General features: G+C 38.2%; 1 non-coding gene across 1 annotated transcript; it reads left to right on the top strand.

The window, feature by feature from the left end:
• Positions 1-772: 772 nt before the first annotated feature.
• On the top strand, positions 773-876 carry LOC111759505 (small nucleolar RNA U13). The gene has a single exon (XR_002793471.1). It is a non-coding gene; the product is annotated as a small nucleolar RNA U13 (small nucleolar RNA).
• Positions 877-19,886: the final 19,010 nt, after the last annotated feature.

Here is a 19,886-nt window from a genome sequence, read left to right as displayed (position 1 = left end):
TAATAGTAAGATTTTGACAATATTCTTTCATAATTTGTAACAAATGTCTCACAGCAATGCAAGGTGTTGGTAGAGGGTTGATATATGGGACCCCGTATGATGTTATGCATGTTTGCTTTGTAAGTTCACAACTTTTAGTATACACTTAATTGTTTAGTATGTTCATATATAAATGATATAAAGATAATGATACGGAGGGTTGGGGGAAAACATTTTGGTTAGTAGTAATATTTTGACAATGCTCTTTAATCATTAGTTAAAAAGGTTTAACAACAATATAAGTTGTTGGTGTTAAGGTGAATTATAAGAGTCCTGTATGATATTATATATGTTTGCTTTATAAGTTCACAACTATTACTATAAACTTATGTATGTTTGTGTGTGGGTGATATATTTCAATAAATTATTTCTTTTTTTAAAGTAAAAGTGGTCAAATATGTCTTTTGCCATGCCTTTTATCTGAATCCCCACAGATAATGACACCCTAATGATGTGGCCCAATCAAAGCCCTAATCATAACTTAATCATGGCCAAGTACAGACCAGATTACAAACATAATCTAATATCTATTTTTGGAATTCATAAGTACATCAAACTGCTACAGTATCCTAACCTAGATTGATGATGCCTGGAAACTGGTAGATGGTCAATACATTTTTGATAAATGAAGAATGAAGAATAAATGAATGATCAAATGAATGAAAATTAGTTGTATGCATTGAAAGTTATTATACTCATTAAGTCTTTTTTTTTCTTTAAAATGACATGACAGATCCTTTTATGGTTCATAAGCATGATGAATGTGTATTCACACATTTGTGTGAGATGTGCATCCCTCAAACCTTGTTACGATGTTGGCACATTACCCGCCTGATGTGGAAAAAGAAAAAAAGATGGCATGGCAACAACAACAGCATCTACAACAAAAGCTTATTGTAATGACCAGGTGCAAAAATGTAGTGGAAAGTATTTTAAAATACATTTATAATTACTTAGCTATTAAAATGATCATGAATAAAGAATCATTATGTTACTATTCATTCACAGGTTTATGCCTGGATTTCCAAAGTTGATTTTGAATTTTGAATTTAGTTCTTTACAAATTTTGTAATGAGTAATATCTCAATCTTTGCCTTTGTTTCAAAGATTTGCTTTTCTCTATTAAATTTCTCAATTTCTCATTTTTAAAAGTCCTCTCACTGGTCTGCTATAACTTTAAGTCTTTGCTTCCACTCCTTAAACTTTGCTTTAACACACTGAAAGTCAATGACATAGCTTAGAAATGAGAATAAGAAGCCTAAAACAGAGGGCCTTAGAATTGAAGTGTCCTGTTTTCAAATAGACAGAGATTATACCTTGATTTCATGTTGTGGTTGTTTATAAAAACAAAACAAAACAAAACATTAAAATCTATTACAGCCCAAAGGGATAAGATAAATATTGAGACAGTGTAAATGTCAATTCTGGATGAAGACTGATTTAGAGACCTGTATTTTTGATAAATTTACATATATGTGGCAACACTACAAAGTAATTTTGAGGCAACTTCAGAATATATGAGTGCATATGAATGTAAATAACATCAAAATATCAAAATGGAAGATTAGGTAGAGTTTCATAGAATTTGAATTTCCTAAGCACATATTAAATAGCTAATAAATCCACAGCTTTAGGCTAAAATCTCCGTGGATCTCTAAAGAGTGAAACTCCACATTTTAGTGGTCATTACAGATCTCTACTACTAACTCTCCCTGAACTTTTTCATTCATTCCATTGTTCTGGGCTTCAGTTCCCTCATCAGCAAAAGTAGAGTTAGTTAGTTTTGTTTATTTGCTTTGTTTTAGAGTAAAGTCATTAACAAGCTCATTTAGTTTGTGCAAAATTTCACATTGCCCCAATTTAGACTTGAGCAAAGGGAGGGGGGCAGAGGATTTAATTATAAAAGTAAAAGGTCAATATGAAAGTAAATCCCAGGTGGAAGGAGGCCAGATGTATAAACTTGGCTTCTGGGGTTTTATCAGGTTCAAATCAAGACTGGACACTTATTGCTTCTGAGATTTTTTTTCTTTATGTCTCAGGTGTCTTCTCATGGAAAAGGGATGTGGTCAAGGTTTAATCTCATGGGAGTTGGTTGTAAGGAATAAAAGGAAATAAAGAAAACACAAACAAAGTGCTTAGGACAGTGACTGACACATGGTATGTTTGCAGCATATCTTATTGTGATTGGGAAATGAAATTCCCTGATTTCATAACCTATGCTCTTTCCAGGAAATCATGCCCCCTCAGGGCTAAAAGCATGATGAAGTTAAATTACATGTGGCATTTACTGTCATTGTGTTAGAAAGCAGTAAGGAGTCATTAAATGTGCACTTTTTTAAAAAATAGATGCAACTCTTACTCTTTGGGACTATAGCCTCAAGTTGCTGAATACAAACATCTATTTGCATCCTCTTTTTAAATTTTAATACCTTCAACTCACAGTGGCATTCAGATTCTACGTGTGAGGAAACAGGAAACATTGCCTCCCTCACTGTGATGGCTAAGTTCATGTGCCAGCTTGGTCAGGTTAAGGTGTCTGGTTTGGTCAAGGAAGCAACTGCCTCATTGTTACTGTGTTGTGAACTTTTATCATTAGTCTGTCAATTGCATCAATAGCTGACTTCGTCTATGATCAAAAAGGAGATTGCCTTCAGAAATAAGAAGTCGCATCCAATCAGTTGAAAGCTTTAAAGGAAGACTAGATTATTTCAGCAGTCAGAAAGAACAATTTGCATCTCTACTTCAGTCAGCCAGCTTCTCCTGGAGAATTCTTGGAAACCTTCATCATTGTTCCCAACCTGAGGCCTATCTTTCAGAATTTGTACATGCCACTTTGTATACTGATTTATGGGCTATGGCCAATGGTTTGGATGGATGGTCAGAGGTTTGGAAGGAACATGCTTGGAAAATTGATGACAAAGTGTTATGTGCACAGATCTTTCTGAATGGTGAAAAACATGAAGATTTTTGTGTCCTATGTGAATGTTCAACAGAGGGTGACCTCAGCAGAAGTGGACTTCAGTAATCATGTGGATAGCATGACTTATTCTGTGAACACAGTTGTAGAAGACCTCTGAAATAGTACAAGAAACTAGAGCTAATGGCAGCAGACCAAAGGAGCTTACAGGTAACCCAAAATGAGGAGAAACCTAGGAGCAATGATTTTTAGAAAAGGGAAGAGTCAACCCAAGTTGACCTTACAGAGAGGGAGCCGAAGAAATAAAACACTTACTTCACACTCCTCCTTCCTGCATTCTCCATTGGAAGCTTCCTATTGGCTAAATCATCCAGAAGACAGAAGGTACAAATCAATGTAGACTTCCTGAAGCAGCTTTCTCCAAGAGCAGGGAGTAGGGGAAGGACAGGTGGGGAGTGGAAGTATTGTGTTCTAGCAATGGAAGAAACTGTATCACTGATGTGGGGACAGTGGCCATGGGAGTTGCTGAAGGCAGGGAGAGGGAAGAAGAGCTGTGATATGGGGCCATTTTTGGGACTTGGAGTTGTTCTGAATGATATTGCAGGGACAGATGGATGACATTATATATCCTGCCATCACCCACTGAATGAACTGGGGGAGAGTGTAAACTCCAACGTAAACTATAATCCATGTGGTGTAGCAGTGCTCAAAAATGTATTCATCAAATGCAGTGAATGTGCCACAATGATGAAAGAGGTTGCTGAGGTCCGAGGAGTGGGGGTTGGGAGGAGTGGGGGGGAAGTGGGGTATATGGGAACCTCTTATATTTTTTAATGTAACATTTTGTGTGATTTATGTATCTTTTAAAAAAAAAGACAATTAACAAAATTTGCTGGGAAAAAAAAAAAAGACAACCAGAACATTCTGTTTCAGTATTCTAACCCTAGGTACTCTCTTTTATCCCACCTTGTTTCCTTTCCTTCATAGCACTTATTACCACAATTAATTATCCTGTTGTGTCATTTATCTGTCTATCCCCTACCAATAAGTAAGTTTCATGATGGAAAGGACATCCTTTATCTTATTATCACTCTATCCCTATTGTCTGGAATTTTGCATGGTACATACTAAGCATGTGATAAATATTTTGTTGAAGTTTAAATAAATCAATTCACACCATACATTACAATACATTAACAGCTCCATTTCAGCTAGTTCACTTTATTTTCCAATCCCTGAGAAATATGTAAATCATGTCTTCTAATTCCAATTTTATATATACTGGCTCTGAAACCCAGATAAATTAAGTGGCATGTCCAGAGTAAATCAATTTAACAATGTCAGACCCAGGACTTAATCTAAGGTCTTCTCACTCTTAGCCTAATGCTATTTCCACTATACCATACTGCTTTGTTGTCCAAAGGGAGAGAGAGAAAAGTGGATGCTAGAATAAAAGCATTTACTGAAGAGAACTCTTGGGATCTAGGTTTCCATGTGCATAAAACGTTTGAAAATCAGAATTTGAATAATTCCAAGAGCTGTTAACCCTAATCTTTCATTTGCTTACTTTCTCTGAAAGCCAGTTTCTTGATTTGCGTAATGAGGAGAAAAATTTTTCTCCCCAGTTTTTCTTTGGGAAATAAATGATAAAATATCCATTTCTGTCTGTATTACAATAGGTGTTGAAAACATTCCATTCCTTTGACCCCTTGCTCAATATTCTAGGTTTTTCTTTCACTTAAATTTATACCAATGGTGCTACATCCGTCTCTTAGTCATACTCATAAGGAGGAGTAAGATGCATTTTCAGATGTATAATTGCTATGTGCCACTTTAAAAATCTGAAATAAGTGGTATCAATTATTTTTCATTTCTTTTTAATCAAATATTTGCAAATATACACATATCTATTCATATATACATTTATATATACACACTCAAAATAAAAATGATAAAATAACTTGCCCTTTAGGAGACTACAGTCTCTTTTTTGCATGTGAAATGAGTCAATCAATGAATCATAGAGAAATTCTGAGAAGTAAGCCATAAACTCAACTTGCTGAGTGTCAAAGAGGTCAAGTAAACTTTCAGGAAATAAGAAATATCTAGCAAAAGCCTAGAAAAGATAGTTCACTGGGGGATGGGAAAGGAGTTCTTTTTGTCCCTAGCATGATGTGAGTCCTAATTTTACAGTGGCTTGTATTCAAGGTTTTGTTGAATTCTTAATTTTCAGTGAATTTTGTTTTTAATGTACTAGGAATTGAACCCAGGACCTCATACATGGGAAGCAGGCACACAACCACTGAGCTATATCCGCTCCTCATCAGTGATCGCTTTGACCAGAATGCTTGATTCTGATAACCATTCAGGGGAGATGTTTAAACTGTGTATTAATTATGCCTTGCCCAATGGAAATCCACTTGTGATATTTACACTCAAGAAAGAAGAATGCAATCTGATTTTACAAAGTGGCCAAATGACATCATATTATGCATCCATGGAAGTTGTTAATCCTTTCTGAAATGAAAAGAGCAGTACTCACACTCATTAGGACCCAACTGATTGAAAGACTCAAGCAATGGTCCTTTGTACATTACCAATATTAACAGAAACGACCTTGGCTCTTTGTTATGTGCTTGTTACATTCATTAGCTCATATAATGCTTTATACTATGAAGAAGTTTTTATAAGTATTCTTGTTTTCCAGATGTGGTGAATAAGCTTAGCATGACTAAGTAATATGGGTATGAAATTATTAGAGTGATATACACCTGTGCAAGGTGATTTAGTTATTTATCTCTTCTGCCTAAAAAGCTGAGTTCATCTGCCAGTTGTGGAATTAATTACTCTAAGAAGGAGCGCTCCTAAAGATAAAAATATATTGAAAAAATGAAAAAAAACAGTTAGGGAAAGTTACCTTTTCCTCGGTTGGCATATCCCTGGTAGAAACAAAGTTCTGACCAAATGTTGTAATTCTTCACTTTCTGTATAAAAGTGACTTTTCCTTGAACGTGTCTCAGTATAGAAACATTTACAAAGCCCATACCAAAGAATGTAACACTCTAACCTTCGATTTTGTCATTGAAAGGAGACTTCCCAGCGTTCCCTTGAGAAACTGGCACTTTCTGATAAACCTCCAGGTATTAGTGAATAATTATTTAGATTTATAAGCCAAACAATACTGAAACTAATTGCTAAGCAGCTATAAAGCAGTAGGTGAAGTACAAAGGAGTGAATTAGTCACAACCTCAGTGTTTTCACAATTAAAATAAATTCACATCATGGCATGTCTAGAGACGTAAGTTCAATATTGCCAGAGGCTGGAAAATAACTGAAGTAAAGAAGAAGCAGCAGTCCGTGACTGTTCTGCTCTTTTGGACTGAAAATGCTAAAAAAAATGTAAATTGATAATTAACAATATTCGAATCAAGGAATCATTATTATTATTACTTAGTTATTTATAAATATCCTAGCATTTTCCAAATGATCTTTGCAACAAGGTATAACACAACAATATAGAGAGAAAAAGATCAAAATCTCAGGGGAAAGGAATAGAAAGAGAAAGTTAAAGCAGAGGAGGATAAAAAAGCACCTAGTTCAGCCTCAGACTAAAATGAACAATATTAGTGAAGAAATATCTTATTATATTTTTAAGATTTAAGTGTGAAATTTATCACTATTCATTAGTCCTCTGCTCAGGCTTTTGAGGTCAGCCTTGCATCCTCACTCCTGACTCCCCAGCTCTCGATTCTGGGCCCCTCCTCTGAGCTCCCATGAATCCTTTGTTATTTCAGTATTTTAGTACTGCCATAGCAAATTACCACAAACAAGGGAGTGTAAAAAACAGAAACTTATTCTCTCACAGTTCTGGAAGCTAAATGTCTAAAAGCAAGGTGTTAGCAAGGTTGAATCCTTCTGCAGGCTCTGAGGAAGAATCTGGTCTATGTTTTGCTCCTAGTTTCTGGTAATTACTGCCAATCCTTGGTGTTCTTCAGTTTGCAGAAGCATAACTCTAATCTCTGCCTCCGTTGAACAGAATTCTCCATGTGTGTATGTCCAAATATCCCTCTCCTTTCTCTTATAAAGATACCAATCATTGGACTTAGAGCCCACTGTAAGCCAATGCTGCCTCATCTTAAATTGATTACATCTGCAAAGACTCTATTTCCAAATGGTCACATGCACGATTGCTGAGGGTTAGGACTTGAACATTTCCTTATTAGAGACAGAATTCAATCCAATACACTTGTTTCTATCTCTCGGGTCATTACTACATTGTGCTGTAATATAGATCTTCTTTTCTAGGAATATAGTCTAAATAGAGTGTGAAGTTCTGTTGTCAGGGACTGTGTCTTAAACACCCTGCACTCATTTACTCAGCCATTCATTTTGTAATCATAGATGCATTGACTTCTGCTATATGCCAGGCCCTGTCCCTGGGATAAAATTGCCATCCAATCTCTTATATCCCCTAGCCTTGTGGTAGTCAAATTCTGGGAAGCGAGAACTGCATGTAGGTATCATTCAAAAACAATTACACTGATTAATAGGTAAGTAAATTTCACAAAGTCATTAAATTAGAAACTGTGATAAAGAACAATGGGGAATTATTTATAATAGTAATGGATAAGGAAACAGCATACCTAATCCTTACAGATGCAACAGTTTGATACATACAAGAAAGTAACTGAAGACCTGTGTGACCAATAAAGTTAAGCTAGGAAAAAAAAAATTGATAAAGAATGAGGGTAGAGAAGTTGAGAAATGATCAGGGGTGAGATCACAATAAGCGCCATGTGACACAGGGCCCAGTACATGGCAGGAGCTTGTAAGTGTGTGCTAAATGAAAGAAGATATCCACCCTGAGTGGCTGGTGTGGCTAAACATAGGGAGTACCAATGACAGCCAAGGATCTGAGACGTACATGCTGAACACCATCTAGGCTTTCCCTCATCAGAGACGCTTAACAAGTGGCTGTTGTTCTTTCTTCTTCCCTATCTCCAGCCACACATACCCTACTTTGCTTATTCTTGCCCTTTAGATTGAAATGGATATTTCTTTCTAGAAATACTCTTTGCTGGAAGAAAAAGAGCGATTGCTATTTTCCCAAGGAAAGCATAATGTTCTGTAAGAAAATTTTGAAAACTTAAGCCCTATAACACCCTTCTCATGAATTTAATCAATCTAATAAACACTGATTACCTATGATATGTAAAGGCTTTTGCTGTTTGTTCCCAGAGTTGCAAAGATAAAACCAAATTCTCTGCTTTCAACAAATTAACTACCCCTAACTCTCCCCTGGTTAAACTTTCTTCCAATATACAAATTTATGGTGAACAATATGGACTTGTTAAATGATAAATGAATGGAGATTCTAGCTGAGAAGTAAGAAACAGCAAACTCCTACCAAACAGCCAGAAAAGGTCCCGATATCTTACACAAGGAAGTCCCTAGTGGATGTTAGAAAAGAGAATAATAAATGAACCACCCCTTTCATAGAGCCAGATTAGTATAGCACATTTTTAAAAGTGTGTTAGTAACTTCTGCCCATTTATAATTTCCAATGATATGGCTTTTTTTCAAAAATCCCATTCAAGAAGAATTTAGGTAGAGTAAGAATTCCAATTTTTGTATAAAACCTCTGTGAGGCTAATAACAAGTGATATCATTTAATTCATCAAACAAGCAATTAATCAAAACACACTGACCAGAAGCACAGTGTATTTTCTTTTCTTCTTTGAAACTCAAAAATTCTGTTTACCTGTGAAAAATAATTGGATTGCTAAATATTTTCTTTTAAGTGTAAAAAGAATATTGAGATTTTAAGATTTCCCACTACAAGTTCTCTGTAACAAACAAGTTTGCTCTCATTGCTATAATTTTAACACTAACAGTTACAGCATTTTTAAGAGCCAGGTTTAAACTAAGTAAGGACTCTATGATGCTTATCTATTACAAAATGGACCTGTTTCTTAGGGACATAGGCTGCTGAAAGAGGTCATTTTGTATTTATTAATAGAGAAATCAACACTGTAAATAATTAGATCTGGTAGCACCATCAGCTGGCTCACCTGTCCCCACCAAAAAAAAAAAATTCCAAGAATATCTCACCTTGTCAAATTCTAGTTGCACAAAGTCCTGTTCTTGCTCATTATCTCCTTTCATTTGAGGGGAGACAGAAGTCAGGAGCCCTAGACCTTCTGATGGCATGTATGTTAATATGCTTTGCATGTTTTGGGGGGTAGTTTAGAATTACAAAGACCTATCCCTTTCATTTTGAAGTCCTTAAGAGATTATAGCACTCTATAACTTCCTTGATCCTCACAACAGCCACATGATTTAAGTCTGAACATAATGTTATATGCCACTTTACAGATGAGGATGAAGGTCTGAGTAGCTGAGTAACTTGTAACTACTACAGCGGAATTAAAGAAAGGATTTTGACAATCCTTATTTTCAAACACTTCACTCCCGGTAATATAAATTCTTTATTCTCTCCAGTTGCATAATCTCATGCTGAGACTTGCCTTTATTCCTTCTGAGGAAGTACCTCTCCCAGCCACCACTCAATTATAAATCCTGCACGTGACCCCATTTCAAAAGTCTGGCAAACTGTAGTCATTTCAAAATCAAATGGCAGGCATTAACTTAGAAACCTCATGAGTGATGGGGAAAGAAATTATTAAAATGATAAAAGAGAGAAAAATTCAAGGGAAAATGGGCTCTTTTATCAACTTCTCCCAGAAAAAAAAAAAAAATGCTTCTGTTATTATTACAAAAGGAGGCCTGCAGTTAGTGCAGGAGACTATACAAGGGGGTCTAATGCAGTTGGTGAAAAGAAAAGTTAGAATTGCCAGAGCAGATGGTCACACATCTTTAAATTATTGTTAAAAATATTCTCTTTTACATTTATGAAATGTCACTGAAATGTCTTCATGAGATATATATATATTTACATTTAAACACTTTTTACATTTTAAAAGTAATATCACAAAATATTGTAAAATTATTTGATAAACAAGGAAGAATTTAATAACCATAGTGTCATCACCCAAACATGGTTATTTTCATATACATGTTCCATTCTTGTTTTGTATGCAAATATTCATTGTTTTACATAATCTTCTTCAAAACAGTCATAAAATATTTTATAGTCTATACTTCAGAAAATTTAGTTAAATAATGAAGTAAGTTGTTTATCCTGCCTGTATTAGTCAGCCAAAGGGGTGCTGATGCAAAGTCTCAGAAGTGTGTTGACTTTTATAAGGCTATTTATTTGGGGTAGAAGCTTACAGTCACATCTGTGGTAGCCATAAATGGTAAGTTACTTCCCCCACCAAAGTCTGTTGCCACATGTTGGAGCAAGATGGCTGCTGGTCTCTGCAGGGGTTCAGACTTCCGCTTCCTCCTAAGGCTCCATGCTTCCAGCGTCTTCTAGTCTTAGCTATAGGCTGGTATAAGGCTTGTCTCTCTCTCTAGGCTCGATTCTTTCTGGTGTCAGCTGCTCTGGTCTTTCCACAAAATCAGCTGCAGACTATCAGGTTCATTCTCTTTTCGGGGACTCTGCCATGTCTAATGGAACCTTCTCTCTTTCTTCACATATCTACTTCTCTTGTGTATTTACCTTCCAGAACTCCCGCATCAAAATTCTAACTCTCCTCTGCCATGTCATTTTCTTTGTGAGCTCCTGCCCATCAAGGGGATGGGAACTCAACGGCCTACTCTGATGGGACCCAGTCAAAGCCCTAATCATAATTTAATCAAGTAAAAGTGGAACATCTGAATTTAATGCAAACTAATATGCCAAGAAGAAAAGACCAGTTTACAAACACAATCTTATGTCTATTTCTGAAATTCATAAATAATACTAAACTACTATATTGCCTCAATTCATTTCACTCATTTTACATCTGTTCCAATGTTTTCTCCTGAAAAGAAACAAACAAATAAACAAAAAAGTTATTTAATTTAGGGGGAAAAAATTAGCCTCAACTGGCATTCTGTCATCACCAGCCAAGACTTGAGCTAAGATGAGTGAACATCGTCTTAGTTTGCCTGATTTTTATGACAAATACACACAATGAGTCGGCTTAAACAACAGGAATTTACTAGCTCACCACTCTGAGGCTAGAAGAAGCCCAGTATCAAGATACCTGGAAGGCTTACTTGCTCCCAAGTCTTGCCTTCCAGTGCTGGCTGCTGGAAATCCCTGGGGATTCTTGGCGTGTATCTCTGCCTCCCATCACTGGGCGATGTCCTCTTCTTTCTGTCTTCTGTCGTTTCTGGGTTCTCTTTACAAAGCCTTCTCTAATACAGATTAAGAACCACTGTCATTCATAGCATCTTCAAGAGGTTCTATTTACAATGGACTCACACCCACAGGAAAGTGGATTAAGATTATGTCTAAATTAGGCTACATAATTCAACCTACGAAAAGCGTGAACACGTACATGCTTAATTTCCCATACTACCAGAGAGAGGAATACTATTACTGCATTGAGTCACCTCGAGTCACACTTTTAAACCCAGTGTGATATTGGTAAACAAATATTTTCCTTGGGAAAGTATTTCTTCATAGAAGTACAGCTCAAGAGTAACTTGTTTAAGGTCAAAGAGATCGATTTGTGGTAGCCAAACACTCTGTCTTTGGAGTTTCTGCTTTTCTACTAAAACAAGCCCAATGAAAGGCATGTCAAACATATGCTGCATCATTGATTATCTGCCACACAAAGGATTAAATCTCTCTGTAGTTCTATCTTTTAAACCCAGGAAGCCCAGCACCTCAAAACACTCGCCAGCCCCTTAGTCCTGAGGGCCTGTGTAGAAAATATGTGAGTCCCCCTAGGGTAACTAAGACCTTGTGAGGCGCTAGTGCCATGGGGCCCAGTCCCCTACCCAGGGCAAGGGTCTACTGGGGCTTCTCTGCCCAAAGGCACTCTGACCTTCTACCCTTTTTATGGGCTTGAAAAGTGCTCAGAGGAGCTCTGCACTGGTGCCTTTGGAGTCTTTGGGGTAGAGTTCTGGAAGAAGACCAAGACTACCTGGAGAAGGTCAAGTCTGCTGGCCACAAAGCAATATCTCTCTCATAGGTTTGCAGACACTGGGCAATCAGAATAGTGCTGACCCACTGATAATCCTCCCACAGCATACATGAAAGTGAGTCCCAAATATCCAACAAAAAGACAAAGAAAGCACACAAAATACCTAGAGGTTTAAGTAAGTTAATACCTATCAAATATTTAGATCTGAATAGAAAACAAGAATAAATGTAATGAAATAGTGAGATGGAAAGTACATATAAAAGAAAAATATTCCTTTCTAAAGCTGTGATGAATAGAATTGAAAGGAAAAAAGTGGCAAATGTGAAATAGCTCTATTAAAACATCATTGCCCTCAATAAATAAATATATTTGTATGCCATGTTTTTAAGGGTAAAAACAGCAAACAACAGAGGGCATATGGAAGAGCATCACAGATACTTCCATAATAATAATATTCAGCATTACAAATTCATTTGAAAATTGCAAGTTAAAATAATATACCATTTTGTCTCTCAAATTAGCAATTATTGGAAAACTGGTAATACTCAATGCTGGCAAGAATGTGGTAATATGGCCATTTTAACATATTGTAGATGGGCCAAGTTTCACCAGGTAGATAGATAAATGCAGGGGGAAATGTAAGCTTGAGAGTTTCACAACAATTTATTTATAGTTCAAAACCTGTAAGTAATATGAATATTGAAAAAAACATAAAAATTAACAAAAATAAGAGCAAAACACTTTATGTGGCCATTATAAAGTGCATTTACAAAGACTTATAAAAGTCATGTGATATTGTTTTTTAAACAGTGTCAGGTGATAGATACAATATCTGGTTTTGAAAAAATATTAAAAATAAAAACCAAACAGAATAGACCAAAATACTTCAAATTATTTATAAAGAATACTTTTTACATCATTTGTTGTGAGTGCAACTTAGGAACTTATTTAAACTCAGATTGCTGATCTATAGCCCAACGTTTTCTGATTCACTGTGTGTCTGAAGAGAGGACCAGGAAAAACCTCCATTTTTAAAAGGGCAGTCCAGTTTCTTTGGATGCAGCTAATCTGCAGACTGTATTTTGGGAAATGTTTTCTAGTTAGTAGGATTGTGGATGCAGATACATACAGAAACATGTATAAAAATATGTAACATGTATAAACACACACATAGATATGGCTATAGATATTCCTGATTAGACACGCTTTTTCCAACTATTTTTTACAATATAGTGAGGAGCCTTTTTTTTTTTTAATTTTGAAAGGACACAATAGGCACTAAAGGTAATTACTTTTCTTGCTATAGTTATTCTGTTGTGGTTCTCCTCCCTTCCCCCCACCAAGTTTTCTCTTTAACTGAGAAGAAAATTCTCAAATCTTTGCCCTTGGAAGAAAAAAAATGCAATCTGAGTGGCAGATTCTTGCTCTGCAGTCTTTGTGTTAAACTGATAAGAAAATGGAATGGGACTGACATGTGTAAAATGGCTAAAAATTCCATTCAACACGAATTGAGGCTCTGACTTGGAAGAACAGGAATGAAGAGTGTAAAGCTAAGAGGCCTTGAAAACGGCACAATTGCATTTCAGCTGTAGGGGCTACCTACAGAATGAGTCCACGGGCATCAGAAATAGGAAAAAAGAGAGGCCCTGCAGCAGGAGGAGCGCTGGGGAAATACTCAGAGAAGTACTGCCTTGCACAGAAACAAAAAGCCCCCTGTGACCCTGATTCCACTGAGATGGGAAAGGATAAACGTGAGTTAAGAGAAGAGCAGGGCAACTTCAGGATGGACTTAAATACCAGATTGAACAGATTTCGTCTTCTCCACAGACCTACCATGCCCTCACCCAGGCCCGCAGAGTGATATATCTGAAGGAGCACAGGCTTTAGATTCATGCAAACCTAAATGAAATTCTTTGCTTTATTATTTACCGGTTTCTGACCCTGGACAGCTACTCACAGGTAACTCTGTAAGCCTTGATTTTTCTGTTTGCAAAATGGTTGAGTGAAGACTGAAATCTCTTTTTATGGAATTACCTACCATGTGTTAGTCACAAGAACATGCTTAACAAATGCTTTTCCTCACATCCTATTACCAAACATACACCAGTCTCCTACAATGAGGCAAATACTTTCCTATTCATTGTTAAGATATACATATATGTGTGTATGTGTGTGTATTAATGTGCAAATGCATATACATACACACACGTATATATATTTTTATCTTATAGTGAAAGATACATGTATTCTGTACTCTCTACTCAAGGTTACCATTCCTGCAATGGAAGAGAAATATACTAAATGACAGCTAAGATATAGGGATGCACAACTCGTTTTAAGAGTCACAAAGTGGAAGACACCTAACTCTGCCTGAAAGAGGAGATAGGCTGCATGTTTCAAAAGGAAGCCAACATTTGAGCTGTAGCAACGTGAACAGGGATTTGAAGGAAAAAAATTATAATTTCTTCCAGGTGGCCCAATTCTTCCTATACTTCAAGAACCCCGTGCTGCCCCCTTCAGGAAGCTTCCTATAATGATTTCGGCCAATGTCCCACTGTGACCATTACAGCTCACGGCCGCCCTGAATTCTGCGAATACTGACTTGACTTCACAGTTTTCCTGAGTTAGCTCTGTATTACCCACCCCCTGGTTAGAGAGGGTGTGGCTCACAGCTCTTTGTCCAGCACGACTTGATCCAGCTGTGTTCAGACTGGTGAGGACTTTGACGAGGATCCTGTACAGCCTGACAGCCGCTGCCACGTTTCCAGGCAAAAGGAAGAGCATCAGGAGGTAGACAGGACCAGGTTGCTATTCTTTGCCTTCCCCTTATATGCTGTGTGACCTGGGGCAAATTTGTCAGCCTCTCTGAGCATTAAGGGAGTTTCTGAACATACACGACCAAGTCCTGTGTCTGACACTTGCAAATCACATGATGAACGCTGCTTCTCTCTCATACTTCCCTAGGTATTTCAGAGTTTATTATTCAGCCTTTGATAGAAGCGTCTAGTGATAGGTAGACTACTCTTGGACAAGGCAGAACTTCTTTATATTCAGCCCTCTTCTCAAAGATAATTATATATACAAATATATTTATATTTATATCCATAGTTAGCTTGAATTTACCTTTTTTTCACCTAGTCTCATGACCATCCTCTGTACTTATTAATGTGTCCCCAACTGTTTTTAGATGTCTGAAGCAGGTCTGTGATAAAGTTGTCAGTGCTCATTTACAGAATGGGAAAATTAAGATAATTTAAAATTTTTTTTATAAAGCAAAATGTTTTCACTTTAAAGAACTGTCTTTTATTCCAGCAGTATGTAATTGCTACCACTTTTGTATTAAAATAGCTGTTACTTTATAACAGAATGGCAGGCCTTCTTAATATTTTCACTCAGCAAAATTTAACGCTTTGAAAACTTTATCAATCTCCCATTCTGTCTTACATTAATGATTCATAAATTCCAAAACACTGGGAACCATCAAAATAGAGTTTAAGGATATCACAGTTCACACATACCTAATTTTCAAATTTGATTTGGAAAAAAAAGAGTCACTGGACCATTTCCTCTTAGTCTTTTTTCCAGGTAACCAGTCTAGTTTTTTCATCAACAACTTTGGTAATGCAGCTTCAAGTTTCATGACAAAAAACTTTTGTTTCTTTGACCTTAAGCCCTTGTCAGACAGTGTCATTCATGATTACAAGAATGCTGCACTTTCTCTCTTGCAGTCACTTATTCAAGCTGCATGCTTTCTCTGCCCATGCTTGGCTCCCCACATTCTCTCTATCTTATCCAGACTTCAACAACAAAAGATACACTATGATACGTAGGTAAACTAGAGGGCCTCCTAACAGAAATACTAAACAAAAAAGCAGATAAAAATAATGGTAATGATAATAATAATCTCTGCCTTCTTCTTTGCCCCTTGGATTTCAGTTTTGCTCTTTGCTTAACTCTAAATTATCTGTCCTTCAATAACTTTGTGAACAGACATAGCTAGAGCAGGGGTCAGTAAACTTTTCCTGTAAGAGGTTAAAGTCTAAATATTTTCATCTTCGTGGGCCATAGGGTCTCAGTCAAAACTACTCAACACTGTCTTTGTTGTGTAAAGGCAGCCGTAGTCAATGCAGTAATGAAAGTGCATGGTTATTTTTGAATACAACTTTATTTACATACAAACAGAAAGCAGGCTGTATTTGTACAAAGTGCTGTATTTTCCTAACACTTGCAGTAAGTGACACTCATGCTCTCTAATCACACAGTTCTCCCACTTCTCCCTGTGGGAGGAGGGATTTCATCTGATTGGTGGGTTTTGAGGAGGGGAGTCTTCCTGCCCACCCCTACCCCACTTTCCATTACTTTGGTCTGTTCTCTACAAAGAGGTAAGGATCCTCCAAAGGCCTATGGTTACCCAATTCTACCAATAGCTAGGTGGAAGTCTTTAATTTTATTTTAGGGCTCTTTGTTATCCCAGGGTAACCCAACTTGTGCTGACTGGTACATGGCCAGAGTTCTAGGATTCTCTTTGTGTGTTCATTTCTAAGCATGTCCTCCCATTCAGCACTTTTTTCAGTAATAAACTGATATTTGGGCTTCTGTAGATCTGACTCCTATGACTACATCTTTGCTGGTTCTAAGCCCAGATGGATGTTTTCATCCCCTGCAAAGGTAGGATGTACCCTCATCCCAAGATCGCATATAAATACTGATGATGATACACCCACCCACAAGAGGGTCTATCACTGACTATGATGGTTAAATTCTATGTCACTTGGCTTGTTTATGGCATCCAGCTGTTTGATCAAGAAAGCATTGGCCTAATTGTTACTGGGGTGGGGGGCATAAACTAGTAGATTTCAATAATTAGTTGGTTGATTGGATTTATGGGCTGATTACATCTGCAGTCAACTAAGAAGATTACCTTCATCTCCTCATGAAGGAGATGACCTTCATCCTGTCAGTTGAGGGACTTAAAATGAGAACTAAGTACTTCAGAATTCAGAAGGAAAAATTTCCATCTCTACCTCAGCCACTGAACTTTCTGAGGAATTCATCAAAATTCTTCAGCAGAGTTCCTAGTTTATGGACTGCCCCATGGAATTCAGATTTGTACTTGTCTGAATGTAAGTGAATTCCTGTAATAAATGTCATAATATTTACATTTTATATTATATAAAAATATATTTATTCTGTCAGTTCTGTTTCCCTAGTGAACCCTGACCAAGATGTTGACATAGCTGAAGTTTCTGAAAAAGCAGAGCAGACCCATAAAGGACGTCTAAAATGGTTTTCAAGAAAAGACACTGGCTTGGAATTTCATTGTGATTATTGGGTAACGTGGAGGCAAAGTATCCTACTCCTGAACAGGGGCTTGATTGTTCAAATCTCCCTTTGGTGGCAAAAGAGGGAGCACCAGCTTTGTTATCAGTTTACTCAAATGTGGGGCCTGATCTTCAGGTCTTGGCGTTGTCCTGAAAGATATTGCAGGGACAGATGCAGGGCATAAATTATACTGCCATAACCCACTGCATGGGCTGGAGGAGAGTGTGAACTACAATGTAAACTATGGTCCAGGCAGTATGGCAGTGCTCCAGGATATATTCAATGAATGTAATGAATGTGCCTCACTGATGAAAGAAGCAGGGCGAGGGGGGGGGGAGCGGGGGAGGGATATATATGGGAACCTCTTATGCTTTTTTTTTTAAAGATTTATTTATTTTTATTTATTTATTTATTTCTCTCCCCTTCCCCACCCCCCCCCCGCCCCATTTGTCTGTTCTTTGTGTCTGTTTGCTGTGTCTTCTTTTGTACACTTCTGTTGTTGTCAGCGGCATGGGAATCTATGTTTCTTTTTGTTGTGTCATCTTGTTGTGTCAGCTCTCCCTGTGTGTGGCACCATTCCTGGACAGGCTGTACTTTCTTTCGCGCTGGGCGGCTCTCCTTACGGGGCGCACTCCTTGCGCGTGGTGCTCTCCTACGCGGGGACACCTCTGCGTGGCACAGCACTCCTTGTGTGCATCAGTACTGCGCGTGGGCCAGCTTCCCACGGGTTAAGGAGGCCTGGGGTTTGAACCACGGACCTCCCATGTGGTAGACGGAAGCCCTAAACACTGCGCCAAGTCTGCCGCCTCTTATGCTTTTTAACATAACATTTTGGGTGATCTATTTAGCTTTATAAAAAGACAATAAAAAAAAATGACACCAAAAAAACAAACAAAAAAGACACAAGAGAAAAGGAGAGAACTTTGCCATGTGACGGAAAGGAGAAGGCTCCAACAGCTAAGGTCCCGGGGAGAGATGAGCCATTTGCCTGATAATTTGTAGCTGATATAGGAAACCCTAAGAGATGGACCTAACCAGGAGAGAGAGGACTGGAAGCCCAGGAGGAAAAAGAGAGGCCAGGCAGAGATCAGTGACCATGTTGCTTCAACATGTGGCAAGTGACTGGTGAGAAAGCATCCTTGAGCTGGACTCTTTATGGCCTTGCAATTGTCAGCTTTTACCCCAAATAAATACCCTTTACAAAAGCCAAAAAACAAAAACAAAAATGTGGGACCTGGAGAAAAGGGAGGATTGTGGCTTAAAGACTGTCGGCAGTCCAACATCAAAAAATGGAGACAGGCTCTTTTATTACAGTGAAGGAAAGAGGTTTAATTGAATCAGGCACCCATATCTCTGGCCACCTTGAACTAAAGATACATAAATAAGTATTTCTTCTTAATTCATCTATGAACTCCTGGATAGGAAATTCTTTGTGTTAATTTAACAGCCCTCCTCACAGTTCAATACAATACCTTGAACATAGAAGATGAACCTAAGTGCAAATGTATTTGAAAGTTTCCTTTATCTAAATAGTGCAGCCTAATTAGCCAAAGTATTCAGAGCAAACTACCAAAAGAGTTTAGCTGTAGTCCTTGTGGTTGTTGGATGAAACTGATGCTGAGATTTCTGTAGACCTCCCTATTCCTGAGAGTCCTAATTGTATCTAAATGCTATTGAACTTCTCTGGGATAAAGTCAACCCTTACCCCAAACTCCAACTCTTACTCCAGCAGGGAACTTTCCAAGTCCTTTGTGGCCAGGGCACCTTCCTAGGGACTATGCTCTCACTCCACCATCCCTCAGGCCCCCAGATGGGGGCCCCACCTCCTCACCTGTGCCTGGAACAAGACTCTCTCTGAGGGTTTTTGAGTGGTCCCCATGTGCAAGTCTGTGATCCCTTTGACTTCAGGGTGGCTGTGATCCCTTTGGCTTCAGGGTGGCTGTGATGACCTCCATCACCAGCTGTGGTGCCAGCTCAGTGGTGAGGACTTGGAGACAGGGTGGGCCTCCTACCTGGGCATCAAAGACTTCAACAAGAGAAGCAGCAGGCCCCGGGGGCACACGGTGGCCAGAGAGCTGGCTTGTGGGACCAGCGTCATGGACAAGGGCCTCTGGACCCCGGGCACTGCCCTCTGAGCACTCCTCGGGTTTACCCCACTCCCAGGTGGCTGTGCTCGCAGAGAAACTGGAGTGCACCCTGCCTGCATCTGGAGCGAGGTCCCCTGGTGATGCCAAAGCTGCTGGCAGCACCCAGTCTGGGATGATTGAGACCACAGGGCCCACCCGAGACCTGGGAGGGCAAGGCAGATGCCACCAGCTCATCACCCAATCTTAACATGCGTCTAGCTGGATATTAAGGTGAAATCTGGCACCAGGGCAGAGAGAGAGAGAGAGAAAGAGAGAGAGAGAGAGAGTAAAAGACTTGAACAGGCTGCTATAAGCCACAACCAAGTTACCCTAAGCAAGGAAATGGTTGGAGGCCACAAATTTACTCAAATGAGATGTAATGCTTTGTGTAATGATAAAGCAAGTCAACCATTCTGTATAATGGATTTACCTTTGAAAAGT

The sequence above is a fragment of the Dasypus novemcinctus genome, chromosome 1 (genome assembly GCF_030445035.2).
Source record: "Dasypus novemcinctus isolate mDasNov1 chromosome 1, mDasNov1.1.hap2, whole genome shotgun sequence".
NCBI classification, from domain to species: domain Eukaryota; kingdom Metazoa; phylum Chordata; class Mammalia; order Cingulata; family Dasypodidae; genus Dasypus; species Dasypus novemcinctus.
This window is presented reverse-complemented; position numbering and strand designations above follow the sequence as displayed.